Genomic DNA, 7,741 nt, shown 5'->3' on the forward strand with positions numbered 1-7,741 from the left:
TACTAACTTCGCTTTGAAATTGAACAAATAAAGTAATTATCCAGCGTTACAACAAAGACTTATCACAGGTAACTTCAACACGTCACATATATAAGCAGTGTCAGGTTTTCTAAATGTATAAGTAATGAGTAGAAGACATGAACAACAACTTAATCTAATAGTTTAGATTTGTCCTCATCTTGGTATGATTTGTATTACTAATATCAACATATCACATTGGATGTTATACCTCTTTGAATATCAGCACTTCCTGACACTGATATACCGTATATTCAATGGTAATCACTAGCATTTGTTTTGGACAAATGTGTTATAAAATTGATCATTTAATGTCTCAATTTTTTATGTTGTTCCGGGAAATGAATATTAACGTTTATTTCTTTGTTTTATCGACAAAATTCATAAACATGTTTTTAAATAAATTTAGAAGAGAAAGACTCACTTTACGGGGTATACTAGAGTATCATGGCACATCTCCAAATTACATTGTCTCTCTAGTCTCTGGCTGTCCACAATATAGTTTAAGAAATCTTACCACTTACCCCTGCTTGTTATATGCACATTTGTTATGTAAATTGTATGAGAAACTTAGGAAAACAATTCAGTTCTCGTTTGTGAAAAACCTGTAAATGTATATGAACGTAGACCGTAAAAACGCAATAACAATACTTGTTTACGTCAAGCTCGGATAATATAATATATAAAATGTTTGAATTGTATAGCCTCAGGTTACAATGTTGTTTGCATGCGTTTTATGAGGCAAGGTATTAATAACTAGCCTAAATAGCTACATATAAGCCGGTAAATACAGTATGGATCCAAGGTATGCCTAACTAGCTTGTATTGTAGACCAACGCTACATAAGGGAGACTACCATGGATATACAAACTCTGGGTGCAACTATAAAAATAAATATGTTACAAACTGACACGTGAACGAATACCTACAAGGTAAGTAGTTTCATTCCAGGTAGAATCCATGTTTCATACAGACAACAAAGTGACACAATTGATACAACAATACATTTTCCTAAACAAATCACCATCATTCCACTAAATACTGAACACTTTCTATACCACAATTATCAATGTGCATAAGTGACGTTCGAAACCCAAACGCAGATAGCGAGGAAATCACACATATATCAGAATTTTCTGACAACTGACTCCAAACGTCTTTTTATCTACAATGGAGTAGTCAAAACTCAGTTAAATGCTTCTCTCAATGGATCTATAACTAATACATAAGTCATATTAAAGTTCAAGTATATTAGAGTACATGCTTAGAAATGAGTACCAAAATGTGTTTTATTTGTTATGCATAGTAAATTGTATGTTTCGAATGATAATACACGTATTTGATACCACTACTGCTGCTATAATGCAATTCCTATACTACTACAACTACTAATGCTTAGAATAGTTAGATGATATACAAGTAACTGAAACGCATATATAGAATTGCAACTCTTAGTTGCTTTACTATTTTCAAACTATAACATAGAATTGCAACTCTTAGTTGCTTTACTATTTTCAAACTATAACAAACCTTACTTTGCATAGATTTGACAGGTATATGAAATTATACACTTAAGAGTACACACTCATACAAACCTACTTCTTTGTGGAAACTAAAGATACATGCCACATATTAGAATACATAATGGATCAGTAGCGGAATCTACAGCTCTGTTAATCTACTACACTACGACTAGTGATACTAACACTACTAATAATAATACTAATAATACCGAAGAATTATAAAAAGATGAAGGATGCATTATGTATGTTGTCGTTATCTGCTAATACAATTCAGAATAGTTTCCCCAATAATTTAGTTCTACATCATGAACCCCCACTTTTTCTAATTCGGGAGATCGTTGCTGTGAGCTCATTATGATGTTATTTGTTTCCTAGATATTTGTACACTGAAATGTAATTTTGGTTACACTTACCTGCATGTAAATCGGGAACTGTGCTAACCTATTTCAGTACAGTCAGTATAAATATAAACAATATCAATGGCAATGACACAAGTAACTTAAGAAACTTTAACATCATAACAAGACGTCTTTGACAGATGTTTTCAGAGTTTAAGTTCAGTTTTATAAACACTTAAGTTTTGTTTAATAATATAATACAATGTTATCAACACAATGAAGCAGAGCGATATTTTATTTCATAAAGCTTGGGTGATACTGATCTTTTTGATTTCGCTAAACTTTAATAAAACCGTTTTAGAAAAACAGTTGAATAATTGGCAAAGCAAAAAGGAGACGTCCGATGAGCCACATAAAACAATCTAAATTACATTAGCCATTATTCTGATTCAAATTTCATGGTTGAAAACGATAAATTAATACTTAAAGCACTAGCATAGTTCTCCATAAAACGGAATATATTTAGAATACTACTTATTTTACATATCCCTATTGCTCATTGAAACCGAAACATGCGGTTGCCTACATGTTTTGAAAAATATATGGATTTATATATCTTTAATTTTCACGGGATCTATCAACCCCGTTTTTCACAAACACGTTTTTGTTTTTACAAAGAGTAATATATATGTGTAAGTCGGTGAGTTAATGTGGGCACTATTGCACTCGAAGGCCAGCTCGTGTTCAACTCCTACATCAAGAGTTGTCGATCTGCGTATCTAATCTCATTATATTTTTGCGTGGCAACTATAAAAGGAGAGTGTTAAAAACATGTATTGGTGGACACTGATACGTAGCCATCTTAGATGTAAACTTCGATATATGCAGATAATATAGCAACCGCAATTATTATAACAAGGCATTTGCTGAAATTTTTCAATATCAACTGACTACGTAATTATTACTTTGTTTGAACTGATATTCACAGTTAACACACGAGTAACTTGTGCAAAACGTCCTATGAGCAGACATTTCAAACATTTCGTTACAAATCTTATACCATATATGTAAGTATGTATTTGCTTTGCACGCAATCTAGCTTCACCCTATTTGTTTTATTGTAAACTTGATTTTATGAAATTTCAATTGTTATTACAAGTTCATACTTCAATGACTTTAACTGTGTCCGTTTTTTGCTTGCATAAGATCATCCTCTTGTCATACGTCCGCGAATTAAAACGAAATTCGATTCGCAGTCTGTCCGCAGGTAGCTTGCAGAACACATATTGGGCAGCATTAATGACACACGAATCTAAACTTCCTTCTTGTTAAAAATGAAAGCATTCAAACCGAATTGAATAGTCTGTTAAGGACACCTCATTCATAGTAAGACCTGTAATGACAACGTGCTGATTCTTGCCGTCCCTATGTCTTGCCTTCATTCTATTGAATATCATCATTGTTCAGTGAAATGTACCCATTTCTCACATTCTAACGTGATGAGGATGAATTTGTGTTTAAAGAATCCATCAATCCGTATATATATATATATATATATATATATATATATATATATATATATATATAGATGCTATTAAACGCATATATGGAATTGCAACTCTTAGTTGCTTTACACTTTACAAAGTATAAGAAGTCCTACTTTGCATAGATTTGACAGGTATATGAAGGTATACACTTAACAGTACACACTGATGCACACAAACCTACATCTTTGTTGAAACTAAAGCGACAGACCACATATTAGAATACATAATGGAGCAGTAGCGGGATCTACCTTACTTCGACTAGTGATATTAACACCAAAATACTAATAATAATGCTAATAATAAAGAAGATGAACGATTTAATATGTATGTTGTCGTTTTCTGCTAATAAAACTGAGAATATTTTCCCCAATAATTTAGTTATACATTATGAACTCCCACTTATTCTAGTTCGGGAGATCATTTCTGTGAGTTCATTGTAATGTTATTAGTTTCCTAGCTATTTGTACACTGAAATGTACATTTTGTTACGCTTACCTGCATGGATATTGGGAACTATGCAAACCTATTTCAGTACAGTCAGTATAAATGTTAACAATATCAATGACAATGACACAAGTAGCTTAAGAAACATTAATATCATAAGAAGATGACTTTGGCAGCCCCGTTTTTCACAAACATGCTTTTGTTTTTACAAAGATTAATATAAATATTATAAGCCGATGAGCTTCGTTGGGCTCTACTGCAATACAAGGCCAGCTCCTACATCAAGAGTTGTCGATCTGCGTATCTGATCTCATTATAGTGTTACTTTGTAGCTATAAAATGAGAATTTTTACGACATGTATAGGTAGACACTGATACGTTGCCATCTTAGGTATAAACCTCGATAAATGCAGATAGTATAACAACCGAAACTAATGTATCAAGGCAGTTGCTGAAATTTGTCAGTATCAACTGACTCCGTAATTATTACTTTGCTTGAACTGATAGCCATAGTGAACACACGAAAAACTTGTACAAAACGTCGTATGATCAGACATTTCAAACATTTCTTTCCAAATTTTATGTCATGTACGTAAGTATATACTTGCTTCGCACGCAATCTCGCTTCACCCTATCGTTTTGCTGAAAACTTAATTATATGCAATTTCACTTGTTGGAAGCTCAATATATAGTCATTCCTTTATTTCTTTATCTGCACGCTGGATGTTTGTTAGACATAACGTTATTACAGCTACAGAAGGAGAATGTTATACATGGGGACATAAGGTACAGGGTAACTGATAATTTGAGGCATTTACTGTGCCAATTATCTATATTAAAACTTAAGCAAATTATCAAGCAAGTCACTTTTAAATAGTTAAGTAATAATGTATATATATTATTATTCAAAATTGTAAAGACATAAAGACACTTGTAACAAACATTATGCACGCAGTCTTTTCAAGCGTCGTTTTGCAACTACACGATATGTATTTATACGCATAATTTATTCACTTATCACGCATTAAGCTTTAATCTTACACTAACAATGGAAGCTAGATTATTTAAATTAGTAAAGGTTACTAAAAACTATGTAATTTACTTAACTTAATGTTTACTTACCTTTAGAATCATTCACTAGTATCTGTCCTGACTTATACGAAGATACCGTGTTTAAAATTGTCGGGACACAGTGTTCGAAATGATAATACAAGTAATGCGAGAATCATTCATCGGGTAATACATATGACAACTATTTCTAAACTTCCTTCTTGTCAATAATGGCATTTTCACTCCCAATTCAAGACCCCTCTACTGAGTTATAACTAATAAGTTTACATCTTGGAGTTCATATATAAAGCGTGTATTGGTTTAAAACGGCTACCCATAACAATTATACACTATTCCAGTAACCAAGCAGCAGTATAATAATAATAATAATAATGATAATAATAATAATAATAATAATAATAATACATACTGATACTATTGAACAAAGGGAAGAAGAAGAAAAGTAAGCATGAATACATTTTACTTTATTGACTATACACATGCTTTTGTCTTTATCAATGTAACATTTTGTGATCAACATTATAATATCAGAGCAATAAATGCATATTGAATGGACAGAGACACCTCATGCTTACGACAGTGTGAGCCACACTCATGAAATAATGGTAGGTCTAGTTTGACACACGTACTTAAATTTTCCACTTAGATGCATACGTATACTTAACGTTATCCAAACATCCAAGCAGACATAAACACATACCAGGAGAGAGAGAGGGAGACACAGACAGACAGTGATAGACAGGTATAATCATTTACAGGGACAGGACATGAGAGAGAGAGAGAGAGAGAGAGAGAGAGCAAAAATGAAAGAGAAAGAGGTATACAGGTAAACACCAACACAGTTCAGAAAGAGCTATCCGTGGATTGTAGAAACGAATGGTTGATAATACTTTCATTTTTTTAAAAATAAGGTAAGACAAGATAATGTATGTATGTATGTATGTATGTATGTATGTATGTATGTTTGTATGTATGTTTATAAATATGAATGTCTAGTATGTCTGTATATAAATATGCTTGTATGTTTGTATGCATGCATGCATGCATGCATGCATGCATGTATGTATGTATGTATGTATGTATGTATGTATGTATGTATGTGACAACGTTCTGAAGAAAAATAAACTATTTGGTGTTTCCATATTTTACCTATGGTCGTTTAGAAAATGTAAAGCGACTGTAGAATATGAATTAAGTTTCAAAATATGATGACAGTATCATTATTTCACCCTACGAATTACGTTGTGCATTATGCATTTTAGTCCTGCCTTTGAGGATGCCCGAGTATCAACTTACTGTCTGGCAATACTCATCTTTAACCATAGGTTGCAGACCTCATGATTGTTTCATTTCTACTGCGGCAAGAGATGCAAATCAAATTTAAACGTTGAGCTGCCATAAATATTTTTTTATATAATGCTGAGGAACATAGTTACATTTAGGAAACATGAGTCGTTTAGACGATTATATTTACGTAATAAATTTATGAAAATCAGGAACTGTACAACATCCGCTATATTAGTACATAATGTCCATGGATATATATATTGCATGCATGTATATCTTAATCGTAAACACGGAAAATTAAGACAAACATTAAATAAACTATTAAAAGCACTGCATGTATTCAGTTATCTACATCTATAATGTATAATGGTGGTAAAATTTATTGAAAATGCAAGTTATCGGACGCTTGATGCGAGTTAATGATAGGAGATGCATATATCAACTTTTAATTTACCGAATTTAATGTTTACTTACCTTTCAAAACAATGTAATACTATAACGGCCGTCGTAGAGGATCTTTAAAAATAATACCAACTATATATTCTATTTGTTCAGCAAATGGTATATTATTAAATTACAAATCATTTTTGCATTGTACTACTACTATACTACTACTTCTAATTTTAAGATATGCATTTTCGTTGAGCCTAAACCAGTCTTATATGTAATGCTTAAACATCAGCAGTACATGCAACATATGTGAACAACAGAAAATCTTACAGACGACTGTGCCTTGCACACACATATGAAACCATAATTGGTCGCATTTTCCATAAATACTACTATTTAATACACATATACCTATAAAGTTATGACTAACGCTAAAACTTCTCATTTACTGAATTTAATGTTTACTTACCTTTAACAAAATTATCACGGCTGTGGTAGAGGATAGTGCAGTAGTTGAAAATTGCGCACATTACCTTCGAAGTTACAGCTCATTAACGTGGTTCAGAACTTCCTTCTTGACAATGCTAGATTATTCAAAATGAATTCAATACTTCGTTCAACGGATGGATGATTAGTTAGGTTACATTATTGTGTATGATTTAAAAAGGGAATCTCGAAGTTGTGTTCAACCAATAATATGATATTGACGAAATACATAATCGTTATATGCTACTAATACTACTACTGTCAGTACTACTAATAATAGTACTACTACTACGCCTCTTACTACTACTACTACTAATAATAATAATCATATTAATTATAACAAAATAAATGATAGTGAAAAGATGAAAAAAGGAAGTTAAAGAGGCACACCTTTCATTTGTCTGAACACAAACTAATACATTCATTTTTGTATTTGATGGACATCGAGGACAAGGGTATATAGCTCAGTAGCATGGAAATTTCTTTTGGCTATCTTGGAGCTAAAGAAAATATATTTTATGACAGCAAATTGATACCAATTGACCATATATAGAGAGGTACTGGATGAGTAATTCAAAGGAATATGAAATTTAGCTCTGCAAGCGGGGACAAACACACTTTCAGAAACAGTCTGTAA

General features: G+C 32.1%; 1 long non-coding RNA gene across 1 annotated transcript in view; it reads right to left on the bottom strand.

Annotated features, from left to right (window-relative positions):
- LOC149787266 (uncharacterized) overlaps positions 1-7,188 on the bottom strand; it is a 28,740-nt gene extending 21,552 nt beyond the window's left edge. Inside the window, exon 1 of the long non-coding RNA XR_016425140.1 lies at positions 7,088-7,188. This is a non-coding gene — a long non-coding RNA (uncharacterized LOC149787266). The remainder of the gene's footprint in view (positions 1-7,087) is intronic.
- Between the last annotated feature and the right edge of the window lie 553 nt (positions 7,189-7,741).

This window comes from Sinohyriopsis cumingii, chromosome 12 (assembly GCF_028554795.1).
Source record: "Sinohyriopsis cumingii isolate HCF-2022 chromosome 12, ASM2855479v2, whole genome shotgun sequence".
NCBI lineage: Eukaryota > Metazoa > Mollusca > Bivalvia > Unionida > Unionidae > Sinohyriopsis > Sinohyriopsis cumingii.